Genomic DNA, 14,968 nt, shown 5'->3' with positions numbered 1-14,968 from the left:
CTGACAACAAAATATGAGATTATAGATAAATAGAAATAAAATATTTTGACATATATATATATACATACAAATAGCAATATTCAAAATGTTAATAAAGACCATTTTTGAAATTGGCTGATAATAGCAAAATGGAAATGGTAAAAATAAAATATACTGTACATGAGATGTCATAACTCACTTGATTATAAAAAAACACATTCTTCATTAAAAATAAGTCATGTGCATTATCTGTCCAGTGATGTGCAATGTCATTTAAGACATTCCATCATTCTGTGCTTGAGCACTCTTCTGTAATCTGATGAGGTGTCCAGGGAAGAGACAATGATAGCCAAGGCATTAAAATGTAATCAAGATATGCAAATTCATATCTAAATGTGATTTGCTGAGAAAAAGAAATTAATCTAGGCATGGTCAAATAAACAATGTGTAATATGGATAATTAATCACCAAATTAGCAGCTGCAGTCCCTTGAGGAAATTATGCAAATTGAAAAGGCCCCCATCCACTGACACAATTAGACCACTTAATGGCAAATTCTCAACAAAATAACCCTGGGGAACATCACAAAACAAATAGCCCAATCAACCTTAGTGTCCCAAACTCCATTGCAATACTTAATATTATTTAATCTTGTTTCTTCTCAGTTTGAACTTATCCAGAAAGATTTAATCATATCTTGCGAGAAAATATTCTAAGATGCCACACTATGGTTCCATTAAGTGGTCCCCTCAAAGTCTAGTTTTCCCCTATCAGTCAAATATGTTGTTACTGAAATCTGAAATTGTGCAAACGATAACACTTCATAAATGAGGAAAGCCAATTACATATCTCCTGTCAGTAATAACAAAATCAAGGGAATGTTGATGCGCCATGAAAACGTGTGTCCTCTGTGGGCCTGATGGCACCTGGATATTATATTAGCAGCAAAGAAAGGATCTCTACACTTCCCTGGTAATAAATGTCATCTCCGGGAAGAGTATTTTACCTCCAGGAAAGTTAGAGTGTCCTACGTCTGCCCTTGAAGTGTATAGAAAGTAATCCTACCTTTTTGCTCCCTCTGCTCCACCTACACAAAGGTAGGTGACAAAGTTAATCCTATAGAACCCTTTGAGATTAACCCGAACAGAACCCATGAGATTCTGCTGCTAAATCCTTTCAAAAAAAATTGACTCCACCACTAGAGAGATGCCAAAACTTCCTGGATAAAAAATTACAGATCCTCCTTCCCCCACCCAAAGAAAAGGGTTTATTAGATATCTCATTATTATAATTTTATAATTATAATTGCTGAAAAGACCAGTCACAGAGAAGAAACTGTATTAGTACTGATTGTCGATGGTTTAGTTGTACCTATCATTTATAGACACCAAAAGGCTTCACAGCTCCAAGAACTGTATTAATGCTCTCCCTGGTCAAACTTCCTCAGTTTATTTTAGAATCACCCTATGTAAGTTAACTCCCCAACGTCATACCTGAGTGACAAGTGTTCCAGCATTCTGACAGTGCCTACTTCCATCTTGGTATTAAATCTTGTTTATGAATCAACAGTGTCTCTGACTCCTTTTATACGAATTTCTTCTCTGAGAAACCATTATTATTCATTTCCTAATTGTTCACCTTTAGAATTTTGGAGTCAATCCGGATCAAACATTGATTCGTCAAGTGAACCTGATGACTGAGTTCTTCCTTCCATAACCCAGAAATTATATACAGAGAGATAGCATTGTCTATTTTGACCCCATACCTTTACATCAATATGACCTATTGACTTAGCCCATTCCCAGTTAATGCCCCCCTAACACTTTTCCATAATGAACTAGGATTCTTCAGTGGTTCAAAGCACTCTAGCTTTAATTACTAGATCACAGTGAGCACTGGCTCCATTGCCCATGTGTAATCTCCTTCTAGCCCTTTAGATCTCATCTTCATACCTGATTTCTCCAGTTTTTTAATTTCCTTTGTGACTAAAGAACTTTGGCTAAGACTATTACAGTCCTGGTTTTATCCTTTACTGCATCTATAAGCTTGAACCAACATTGTTTGAAACACACTAGGTTAGATAACTTCTAATCATAGTTCCACTACTAAAATACTTAAACTCTGGATCCTGATTTTATGGTTGATAAAATTAGGATAATAGTATCTGTTCCATCTTTCCTTAGAGCTGCAGTAAGTATAGCATGAGCTGAGGTATGTACGTACATACGTACGTATGTATGAATATTCTTTGTAACTTACATAGTATACCAAAGAAATGTACTGTGATTTCCGGACATGGTCTCAATTACCACATCCCATATGATAATATACGGCTGCAAGAAATACCTGGCTATACAGAGCTGCATTAGTTGGATATTTCCTTTAAATTTTTTTAAACTTCATACCCTTGAATTTTTTGTACACTAAGATATAAAATCCCAGGGTTTTGTGACATTTCTTTGATCTGGGAGAAGAAAATAACATACGAAATCCTACCTAAGGAAGGAGTCAGAAACATCAAAGCAGATAAGTACAGTGTGAGAAAAAAATGTCCATCCCCCCAAACATGTTGACTGGAAATTTGTATTGTCGCAAAGTACTGGTATCAACCACATTCTTTCAGAACAAAATCTAAAGGCAGGGCTATGAATCAAGAAAAAATAAGCTGAGCAGAAAAACTGGAAGACTGAATTAGAGATTTGATCATTTCTACTCTCCAACTAATTTTAAATATTGCTTTGCATCAGGCTTCAACACAGAAATACACACGCCAACACATGCAGACATACACATATCCTATACACCCATCCAGATGCCAAAGAAATCTTGATAATAAAGTATATAAACTGATTTTCTTGATGAGAGATTATAAAATAAATAAGAAGCAGACAGCTTACTTAGTACCCCCACCTGACACATTCTACAGGAATAAATTGTGATGGAGAGAACCTCATTCTCCATGTTAATTGGGTCAAGGCCACGTGTCCTTGATTCCAAGAGAAGTTAGAAAAACGTTAAGCTAGAGAATATTTGTTATTTTAGTCACAGGATGACAAACATAAATTTAATTTTTTCATTAACTTAATAAAGCTACCATTAAAAAAATAGTATCATGTAAAGAGACCAAACTGGAAGGTAATATACAGTCAAACTATCAAAGAATAGAAAAATAAAGATCTAGGAAACCATGTAAGTAATTGGCAGCAAAATCTTAGTTTTTGCTCCTTTGGCATCATGCTTCCTAATTGTTCTTCCTTTCTTCATTTCGTCTGGGGTTTCTACCCATTCTCTCTCACATGTAGCTTTTTGAGGAAATGATGATGATGATGATGATGATGATGATGATGATGATGATAATGATGATGATATGTTTGATTTGAGAGAAAGATAAGGAAGAAATATTCAAGCACACCTAGTGTTTGCCTTAGTTTTGGGTAAGCACAAAGCTCATGAAGGAAGTCTTTAAATATAGAAATATACTTGTTTCCTATAATTTGAATCAGAAGATAGTATAGCAGCACCATACTTTGGGGGGTAAACAATAGAATAAGTCCACGTAACATGATTTTTTGCTTGTGTATTCCCAAAAGGTACTTTTATAAAAAAAGGAGTATTTGGTAAAGAGTCTTGTCTACACCTCAAAAATCAGTACATGACGCCAGAGTCTATTATGAACTTTCAGCCTGCTTAATTAATTGCTTGGATCACTTTGTAGTTAATTAATATAGACTCTATTGTGAAAATGCCTGAGAATCCCTAAGGAAATAGCCTGTGCAGATAGGTCATCAGTATGAAGGGCAAAAATCAATAGGAGTTTTCTAGAACTGAGACATAAAAACAGGCTTTTCTTCATTTAGGCAAAGAACATAGGATCACTCCCCAAATAAAAACTGCCTCACGTGGTCCAAAAATAAAAGTGTCTGGTTTTCTAGCTTTGGTACAATTGATTTTCATAAACTACCTACATACCTTTTACTTTTTGAAGTTCAAATATCATATTGGAAATATTTAGGGCTCACCAAATATCCCAAGTACTTGTCTATATTCCCCAACACCCCCACCAGACCCTCTAGGAATGAGGGTTTGGGTCACCACCCCAGGTAAAGAATGCACCAGGCTCAGCCTGCTGGTGCTTGCTGAAGCCAAAGAGAATATAGAATGAGAAGTAGAAGAAGATAATTACAATTACGAGCTACAACCATGTAACCAGTTACAGAAACAAGAACTGAAATTGTCAAGAATATTTCCTATTTATTTTGTTATGAATATGTTTGGGGGGGGCATGGGTATGGGTGTGTGTGTGTGTGTGTGTGTGTGTGTGGCAGAAGTATACAATTTTAAGCAAGTATCTATTTTCTTTCCCCTCTTATTCCCTTATCATCTAACATAAGATGTATTGATTTTATATCATAGAGTTTAAGTATTGTTAACCTTATATCATATTTAAATTACAGGATACCAAGGAGAAGAGTAAACCTCACTCATAGATTTTACGTCCTCTTCTGGGGAAGAGGTTATGTGTCTTTGGTTGTAAGCAGGATTGTTGTATCATATTTGGTAGAATAATGATCTTGTTATTACCCTTATTTGAAAGTTAAATATGGGTTAAAGAGATGTGTATAAGTGCCTGGTTGACCAGGGGTAGACATGTTAATTTTATGTGTCAACTGGACTAAGTCATGAGGTGCCCAAACATGTGGGTGTTTCTGTGAGTGTGCTTTTGGATGATATTAACATTCAAATTCGTAAGTTACACCAAGTAAAGTAGATTGTTCTCTCTAATGTGAGTGGGCCTCATCCAATCAGTTGAAGGCCTAAACAGAAGGAAAAGGCTGATCCTCCCCAGAGTAAGGGAAAGAATTCTTCCTGCCTGATTGTCTTTAAACTGGGACATTATAGTTTATTTGTTTGTTTATTTGTTTGTTTTTCCTGTACTTGGACTAGAATGAAACCATTAACTCCCCTGGTCTCCAGCTTGCTAATTCAGCCTGCAGATCCCAGGACTTGCCTGTTTCCATAATCAAGAGAGCCAATTCCTCATAATAAATTGATAGATAGATAGACAGACAGACATATAGATAAATCAATCTGTATTCTATTACTTCTTTCTCTCTAGACAACCCTGACTACAGATTTTGGTACCAAGAGTGAGGTACATCCTCTATCCTTCCCTTCTTTCCTCTGTTCCAGTGAACATGGAAGCCATGGCTTCCACATGGCATAACTCAAAATGGAAGACATCTGATCTGCAGCAGACTTCCCCTGAGTGAGAAACAAACCTTTATATTGGCACATCACCCAGAGAGCTACCACAAAGTTTCCTAACACAATATTTTGAGATCTAGGCTTCATTCTGACTATGTCTAGGGCCTTGAGATTAAAACTAAAACAGGCTAAAATGTGTAATCCTAAATATTAGGCCATATCTTGATAAATACAAATGAAACTACAATGAAATTGATAAACCAATATTCCTATAACTGCTCTCATGCATGCAGAACCACCAGGCTCTTTATGATCCCCACATGTTTTCTAGGACATCCCCCAAGGAATGCTACAAGTGTGTTTACAACTCAAGCCAATCTATGAGCTCCAGTGTACGTGTGGTGCCCATCACATTCTACTTCTGCTCTGTATCTTGCTTTTGAAGAGTGATGCCTAACAAATCATTTAAAGAGACTATTCGTTGCTGCTACCTTGATAACATTTGCAACAAGAAGGTTGCCTCTGAATGTTGTCAAAGCTGCAATGTGGGTTTTCAGGATAGGGAGATAAGAACTGACTTCTCCTATTTGTTTGCTATTTTTTGTCTTCTGGGTCCCCAAACAGAATGTGCTATATACACAGATTTCCAAAGCCTCTCATCAAAATAGCTTCTCCAACACTAAGTGATCAAAAACAATAATAAAGTTTTACGGAACAAAAGCTATGCTACGGCCCTCCATTTATGTCCCTCTCTATTCCAACAAAATTGCTTTTATTTTCTTGAATCAGAAAATAAAAGCCCACATAGAGTTCAGTGAATGCACACATATATTGATGGATGGTATAGGCCAATATAAGGAAGAAAATTCTCTTTTACTATATTAAAAAGTAAAAGCTATTTTTTTCACTCACATGACTTGCAGAAGACATGACTCTTTTTCTTAATTACTCCACATTTTACCTAATACCTCTTTATCCCTGAGTATCATTCTGATGAGGTACTTCTCACCTTTTCTATGAGCATTCTAGGACATATGAGGAAATGCACACTGTTGCCTAGTCATCTGGATAGACTAAGCTACCTAAGCACTAAAATAAGAGCAAATTACAAAAAAATAAAAATAAAACAGTGATAGTTAATGCCCTCAAACATCAGAAAACAGCACAACTTTAATTATGCCCCTCCGTTGTGATTTATAATGTTTTAGGTCAGAGTAATTCCAAAGGAAAAATAAAAACTGCAACAGAGGGAACTGATTCTATATGCAACCTGCAATAAATTTTCCCATGAAATAGTTATAATGATGACATTTGTGTCTAATTATTATTTAAAACATAATGTCACCCAGCACTCAGGAACAGAGTGCTGAAAGTGAAAGTAAATTATGTGAAAGTGAATCCCTTCAGAAAAATGTTTTAATTAAGATAAAATTGCTCTTTTTTCCCCAAATTTCTAAATGATGCCATTTTACACTAATGATACATATATAGATCTATTTTCTAAAACATACATTTATATAAAAAACAGTATGTTAATCCTCATTATTGCCATGAATATGAAACTTATACTTGGAATACTGATGTTTTCTTTTATGTACTACTCTCCAGTTAATACACAGCGTGCTAGAGAGGATAGCGGTACGGAAATCAGCATTTCTCAAATGGCGTTCTTCTCAAAGGACTTACCAGATGACTTAATGCACAATGAGCGTTTTTTCTTGGTTTTCTCTCATTTGCTGTCAAAAAGCATCAAGCAGCAGCACCTGCACAAAGAGATTAGGAATGATAGAATTTCTAGGAGCTCATATTAACAGGAAAGCACACAGTGACAAGACAACACAATTTATTTTTAGTGTGGTTGCTTAATTAGTTATCATTTTTTAGATGACCTCCCCATGCTACCATATTGTCATCCTTCCAGCTCCCATCTTTTGCTTTTCAGGGAAAGTGTGGGGCTTGAGACCTGATGCCTGCATTTGGTTTTGATTATGCGCTAATGTTGGAATCTGATATTCTAGGGAAGTCTTGTTATTCTGATTGCTTACTTCACGTCCAAGATACTACAGGTCGGCAGCTGTTTTACTGAAGTAAATCTTTAGTATGCAGATTTTTTAAGAATTTCTATACATGCTTCTGTGAAATTTCTTTCACTTTTAGAAACTGTAAGCTTTCAGAGTAGGCTTTCAGATTTTTTTTTTCACATTCTCTTAAAAAGATACCTAGAATTTCTTTTCACTTGACTTTGCTTGCTCTTTTTTTTCCTCCATGCACTCACCAAGACAGGGCAATCTAGAGTATATTTCTATTTATACACTAAACTGATGATCTTGATTTTTATTCTGAACTGTACTGAAAGGAATAATTATCTCCACTGGGAAAACTAGCTACTGCTTTGGGACAAGCCATTCCCTGGTTTTACTTAAAATAGTAGCAGTGTGATTTGCTTCAGATGTGTTACAACATCCATGGCAGCAGAGTTCAATATCTTTGAAAATTAAGGGGCAGTGGTTTAAACATGGTATAGAAAAGTTGAAGAAAGGAGAATTGATACATAACAGTTACCTTTTCTCAATGCACTTTAAGAGAAAGTGACACAAAGTGATTTGGTTTTGTTCCCTTTACCAAATGAAAACAGGGCGGCCTGGCGTAGTCAGTTGAATGGCTTAATGAAAGAACTGAGAGAGTAAAAAAACTAACTTACTCTTTACTCAATTAAGAGGTATCTATATCAAAGTCTGCCCAAAGTACATATGCATTAAGCTTTCAAATGCCACTAGCCCCCAGCACAGCACTGAAAGATTTATGAATTTAAAGAGGAGAATTCAGGATGTGGAAATTAATTCTGAGAGAATATCAGAAGTTGAATTATATAAATATAAATATATATATATGCACATACATAATGCATACATACATGTGTATATATATGCATATATAGACACATACGTGTTTGAGAGTAAAGTAAAATCTGTGCCTCTCCAATTGTAATTGCTTAAATCTTGCTCCATTTTATCTTTTTTTCTAGACCTTTCCTTTATAGCTTACTTTAATCAATATTTATACTGAATATTTTATTTAGAAGTTTTATGTTTATAGAAAAGCACACTTGATTATGAAAACATTGATTTTATGTCTTGCTCCCTAATCTATGACTAGGCAGATGAATGGTAAAGTTAACTCACTCTCCCAAATGGTTATAAAATTTGTATTTCAGGCAGCGTTCCAAGAGGTCATGGCTTGTTTGAAGACTTAACATATTTTCATGCAGATATATTGCAGAAACCACCCCCTAAATCAGAGACTAACAAAATGTATGTTGGAATAATTTACCATGCAGATGGAGTGAGATAAAGAGAGCTCCAATAGTGTATCAGTGGGACGGTCAGTGCTGGGGAAGATATTATAGAAGGGAAGACCCTCAGGAGGAACAATGCACGAATGAGTGGTCAGAAGCCTTGATGAACAGCAAGATAAGCCAAAACCCTAGATCAAGGTCAACCTAAACTTCTAATATTAGAAAAATAAAATGAGGCAAACGTGAGACAGTGCATGCATAAAGTTACAATCCACTTAGATATTATAGGAAGTTTTGTGCCTGGTTTGGAAATAGTATGCTTCTTCCTTAATGTGATTAATACAGAGCAATTGTAATTATAAAGGCTATGCTCCTGATAGTTTTGTTCTATACTGATACAGATGATACTTTATAGGAAAATGTGATTTAGGGTCTTATGAAGCCATGCAAGTTCCATCTCTGGGAGAGCCCGTTATACATTTTAAGAGAACTTTGGTTGGCTAAAGATCCAGGCTTCCCTTTATTCTTGAGGGAACTCTAGCCTCTCTCAAGTTTTCCTAAATGGTTCTGGGAATTCCCTCTGGGTTTATTCCCATTGTAGCACATGTCACAATAAATTAAAATTGCCCATTTCTGGACCACCTCCCATTATACTTAAGCTCTTTGACGGAGAGGTGTCTTAGCCAAGTTCTTTTTTATTCAAACCCTACATCCAATTGATGACAAGTTTCCATCCTCTCTACTACTAAATATACATCTCTGTCCCAACTCCCTCTCACCAATTTCGATACTACAATCTTACCACAGGGTCTCATCATCTTTTGTCTGGATTCATATACAATAGTCACCAAAGTGGTCTTCCTGATTCTGCTCTTATCCCACTACAGTCTACCCTACTGAGTGTAGCCAGGGGGATGTTTCTAAAACTTATATTCAAATCATTGTCCTTAATGACAATGTCCTTCAAATAACTTCCAGTGGAAAGGATGATAAAAGCCAACCCGTTTACCCACTTATTCCTTTCTATTTTCCCTTAGGTCGTACACTTTAGGGAGAATATCTTCCATTCTATTTCTTGAACATTCTACATTTATCCCTGACCAGGGTCTTTGCCTTTGGATGCCTTTCTGCTTGGATGCTCTGCTCCCAGGTCTCTGCATGGCTACCTGCTTCTAGTCACTTGGGTCTCAACTCAAATTTCACCCTCCCAGCAAGATCTTCCATGACTCTTTAGATAAAGGTGTCCACCTTGCCCCAGTCGCTCAATCTCATATTTCCCTACTTTGTCTGTTTCATAGCACATTTTAGTATCAGAAACTTTCACATCCAGAGGTACCTGGGTGGCTCAGTTCATTAAGCGTCTGACTTCAGCTCAGGTCACGATCTCACGGTTCATGGGTTCGAGACCCGTGTCAGGCTCTGCGCTGACAGCTCAGAGCCTGGAGCCTGCTTCAGAATTTGGGTCTGCCTCTCTCTCTCTGCTCCTCCCCCACTTGTGTGTGCTCTCTCTGTCTCTCAAAAATAAATCAACATTTAAAAAAATTTTTTAAAGAAACTATCATAGCAGTTAATGTATTTATTGTCTATCCCACTTGAAGATAAACTCGAGAACAGAGACTTTATCCCATTCATTACTATATTCTCAGTTCTTAGACCTGTGCCTGATAAACAGTCAGTGATTAATAAGTATTTTCAGTGAGTGGTAGGGAGTTTGTCTTCTAAACCACTCTTCCTCCACTGTCTAGCATCACACCATATGCATTTTAGATACATAAGAAATATTCATTGATTGAATTAGTGTTTTCTCTGAGAAAAATCTGCTTGACAATTATGGTGGTGCTAAGGGTTGAATCATGACCCCCAAAAGGATATGTTGAATTCCTAAAACCTGGTACCTGTGAATGTGATCTTACTTGGAAACAATGTCTTTGCTGATGTAATCAAGTTCATATGAGGTCATTCTCTATTAAGTTGGCCCCTAACCCTTGTGTCCTTATAAAAACAGAAGAGATACAGAGACAGACATGAACAAAAGGAACAATACCTTGTGAATACCATGTGAAAATAGAGGCAGAGATTGGAGTGGTGTATGTGCAAGCCAAGGATTGCTGGTAACACCAGTAGCTAAGAAAAAGGCATGGAACAGACTCTTCCTCAGAGATCTCCAGAAGGAACCGATCTTGCCACCACCTTGAATTTTCACTCCTGGCCTCCAGAAGAATGAGAGAATAGACTTCTGTTGTTTTAAGCCATGCAGTCTGTGATACTTTGTTAGGGAAGCCATAGGAAATTAATATGCATGGCAAAAAGAAAAAGGAAAGGTTGAGAAGATGAGTAAGAATTAAAATGTGAGGTGCAAATTTACTATCATTCCATTATGAAATGTAAGAAAATGTTCCAGTTTTCATTATTTACTAGACATGTAACTACAGGTGTACATTTTAACCTCCCTGAGCCTGTTCTCTCGTTTATAAAATGTGGTTTATAATGCCCTCCTATAGTGTTATGATACTAATATAGTTAACATATGCAATTCCCTCAAAACAGTGTCTAGTATATAGTGAATATTCAAAAAATATTAGCCCTTATTCTTCCTCAGGGGCTGGAAACTATAACAGTGCGTAAAGACTGGTGCTATAGCCGTGAGCTACATAAATTCTGCTCATCACTCAGCAATTTATTCCTCCAGCAAAGATTACTTCAGTCCCAAGTATTGTACTGTTCTCTCTGTTCCAATGCCAGGTTGAGCTCTTCAGCAGCATTCCCTCAGAATCATTTCTTTGAAGATTAAGGAATCTGGAGTCAGATTTCAGCCTAATAGAAGGTTCAACACAATGAGTTATTTCTTTCTAAACGTAGACAGAAATACTCATGAGGGGGGCGCCTGGGTGGCTCAGTAGGTTGAGCCTCTGACTTCAGCTCAGGTCATGATCTCACAGTTTGTGGGCTTGAGCCCTGCGTTGGGCTCTGTGCCGACAGCTCAGAGCCTGGAGCCTGCTTCGGATTCTGTGTCTCCTTCTCTCTTTGTTCCTCGCCTGCTCACGCTCTGTCTCTCTCCAAGATAAGTAAAGATTTAAAAAAATTAAAAAAAAAAAAGAAAGAAAGAAATACTCATGAGGTAACGACTTGCCTGAGTTTGTAGGATTGCTCCCCAGGAGGATGTAGATGAGATTCATATACAGATCTGGTAAAGCAGATGCATTGCCACGTGTGGTGGATACTGTGGCACACTGCCCAGAGCCCCTTTCAGAACCGAGGGCACGATTCCTCATTGGCTGCCAGTGCATCTGGTTATCAGTCCATTCTGGAACTTGCTCTTATCTTAAGAGCTAACTCACCTAAAGCCATGCCCTCCTCCTGGGGCAGTGTAGATCCGAAATTGGCTGTTGTCGGGGTAGTAAGATGCATTCTCTTCTCCCCAAGTCAGGACAATTCTGAAGGATCAGAATTGAGCTCCCCATGGGATCGGCCAAGAACTTTCCTGAGTCAGATTAAGGTGACCTTTTCCCTCTGCCCAATCCTATTTCCATCTCTTCCTCCAGAGATGTTGAACTCAAGAGCACTCGCTGTAGCCTTCTTATACTCAAATCATTATCTCAGTCTTCTTCAGGAAGAACCCAACTTATAACACCATCTGAAGCAAACCAATCAACCTCATAGAAATTAATAAGCTCACATGGACTTTTAGAGCCTAAATACTTTCCAGAAAGAAATTTGAAACATTGGTCTAAATATGAATAAGATGAGCTCATTTGACATGGGGTGGGGGAGGGAATAAAAGGGAAAAACAGTTGCCCATAATTTATTCACATAAAAACAAAATGTGAATGCATCCTCCTTTCATTGTGTCATTCAACAGTTGAGGCTAAAGGTAAAATTTGCAAGTCAAAAATTATTGCTTTTTATGTTGATAGACACATAAAAATGGATGAATGGAAAGAAAGCAGAAGATGTCATAACCCTTGCTAATACTACCTTTACATTTCTATGGCACATTGATGTTTATAAAGCCTTTCATATGCCTGCTTTCATTTGAATTTTGTTCTAGTGCTGACAGAGGTGAAGAATAAGTGTCATTATTCCCTTTTCAGAAATGAGAAAGCTGAACTTCTGAGTTGTTGTTTTTTTTCCCCCCTTAAAGTCCAGTGGAAGAACTAAGAATCCATGCTGATTTTCTAAGCAAAAACCTGTTGGTCCTTGGTTCTCCCTGCATAAAACAACTCGAACTGTAGAGACAACATATACATTCACAAAATAATTAGCGAACAATGAAAAGGTTTCAATCACGTGGAGAGATACCTGTTAAATGGATTCATTCGCACTGAAGAGGTGTGAGGGGAATATTGGAAGGGGACTAATGAAGAAATTACCTACAAAGACTTTGTTGTTGCTCTTGCTATATCCAGGTGCTAAAGCTAACATTTACTTTCAGATATTTGTACTATGTGTTTTACATGTATTACATAAATTTTTCCAAGGATCAACCCAATGAAGTAGGCACTAACTAGCATACACGAAATCGGCTCTGTAATTAAAGTCAAGGATTGTGGAAAACTTGCCTTCAAATCCTGCTGCCATGCTTGTGTGATGCTGGGCAGTACGCAATATCTCTAAGCATCAGCTTATCCCTTCAGCAAAAGAATGAGAGGGTGTCTAATGCTGTCTACTTCATAATGTTGTTGCGAACATTGAGAGAGATTAAGTATGAAAAGTGCATAGTACATAATAAAACCTCAATACATTATAGTTGTGTCCATTTCACAGATGAAAGAATGTAGGCACAGAAAATTTGATAACTTCTCCTAGATCATACAGCTTGCTAGTGGCAGGGGATTTTCCAGACCATCAGATCTCCTTAGCCTCATACTCTTTGTGTGTGAGACATTATTTACCACTAGGCTATTTCCTGACATCTTTAAATGAAGCATTTTTAAGGCACATAGGAGGTGGTCCTTTTGGCCACATTACAATTGGTATTTGGCTCAGTGAGAACAAGTGGATGGACCCTTTGGTGTGACTTTCCCTTCCATCTCCACAAAGAGCCCACATTCTACAGGGCCTCTCTACCCAGTGATGGTCCAGGACTCTCGCTGTCAGCCACTGCCCTAAGCTACTGGTGTCGCAGGTGCATGCAGCGACAGGGGAGGTCTGGGAGTGAGGAAGGGAAACGGTCCTTTGAGGACTGATAGATGGCTTCTAACTCAGAAAATACAGAATTCCAGTTTGTGAAGGATGATTTGTTCAGGAGATATTTCATATCCAATATATTCACTTTCCAAGCACTCTGGCTTCTCAGAATGGAAACGTGGTGCTCGAAGGAAACATTTTTTTAATCCTCCAAAAACACCACTACTAAACCAATCTTAATTAACACATTTTCTATTAACTAGAATGATCTGAAATTCCAAATCCATCATGCAAGACACGAATAGAATTGGACTGCACACTAAAAATGTGCATACTTCACTGTTGTACATCTGCCTGGATCACCTTTAAAACAATTAAATGGTGAATGTGTGACTAAATTACCACACCGTGTTCTCTGTTTAATTTCAAGGTTGAAGTGTCTTTCCATCACGAATATGGGTAAAACCCTAGAATGCTGGGGGACAGAACAGGAATTAATGGCTCTTTCTGTTGTTTTGATTTCCACATATTTGATGGCTTTGTGTAATTTGAATAATTGTAAGCTTCCAGCATGCTGATAAGGTTCACCTACATTATTCATTTGCATGAAGTGCTGATCAATTAAAGCTTCTCTCTTAAAAAAAAAATCATCCCATCCTGCAGCAACAAAGCTTAGGTTACTCCTAGCTGTCTCTACTCTCTTTTACTAGGGAATTTCATCAGGAAAACTTATCAATCTTTTTCTTGCCTTATTTTTATCCTAACCTAGTCTGTGTTCTTACCCTTGACCTATTCTTCTTCACTTAACTTTTACAGTCTGATTACTACATTTTTAACACTTATTTCAGGAAGGCATTTGATAAACATGACCATTATTGGAAGGAGATTGTTAATTCCATGGTTACTGATTTACTGGCAGCACAAAAGTGCATACGTCCAAATCCATCTGTGATGAAATACAGAACTATTTCTTAAAATGGAGAAACTGCTTTTCTTCCTTTGTCTTATAAGAAAAATATGATAGTTAATTTTATATGTCAGCTTGGCTGGTCCACGGTACCCTGATATGTAGTCAAATGCTAATCTGGATGTTTCTATAAGGATGTTTTGGATGAGATTAACATTTAAACCAGTGGACCTTAAAAAAATTTTTTTTAAGTTTCTTTATTTATTTTGAGAGAGAGAGAGAGCAAAAGCAGAGAGGAAACAGTGAGAGAGAGAAAGAGAATCCCATGTAGGGTCTCAAATTCATGAACTGTGAGATCATGACCTGGGCTGAAATTAAGAGTCAGTTGCTTCACTGACTGAGCCACCCAGGAGCCCCTAAACCAGTGGACTTCCAGTAAAGTACACTGCGGTTCC

General features: G+C 37.3%; 1 long non-coding RNA gene across 2 annotated transcripts in view; it reads right to left on the bottom strand.

The window, feature by feature from the left end:
* The window catches only part of LOC109265316 (uncharacterized), a 423,571-nt gene that overhangs the window by 382,976 nt on the left and 25,627 nt on the right, over positions 1-14,968 (bottom strand). For both annotated transcript variants that reach the window (XR_008419525.1, XR_002079117.2), the window contains exon 2: positions 6,871-6,947. This is a non-coding gene — a long non-coding RNA (uncharacterized LOC109265316). The remainder of the gene's footprint in view (positions 1-6,870; positions 6,948-14,968) is intronic.

The sequence above is a fragment of the Panthera pardus genome, unplaced genomic scaffold (genome assembly GCF_024362965.1).
Source record: "Panthera pardus isolate Hobbes unplaced genomic scaffold, ASM2436296v1 HiC_scaffold_6, whole genome shotgun sequence".
NCBI classification, from domain to species: Eukaryota; Metazoa; Chordata; class Mammalia; order Carnivora; family Felidae; genus Panthera; species Panthera pardus.
The sequence above is the reverse complement of the archived record's forward strand: the minus strand, read 5'-3'. Positions and strand labels throughout refer to the sequence as shown.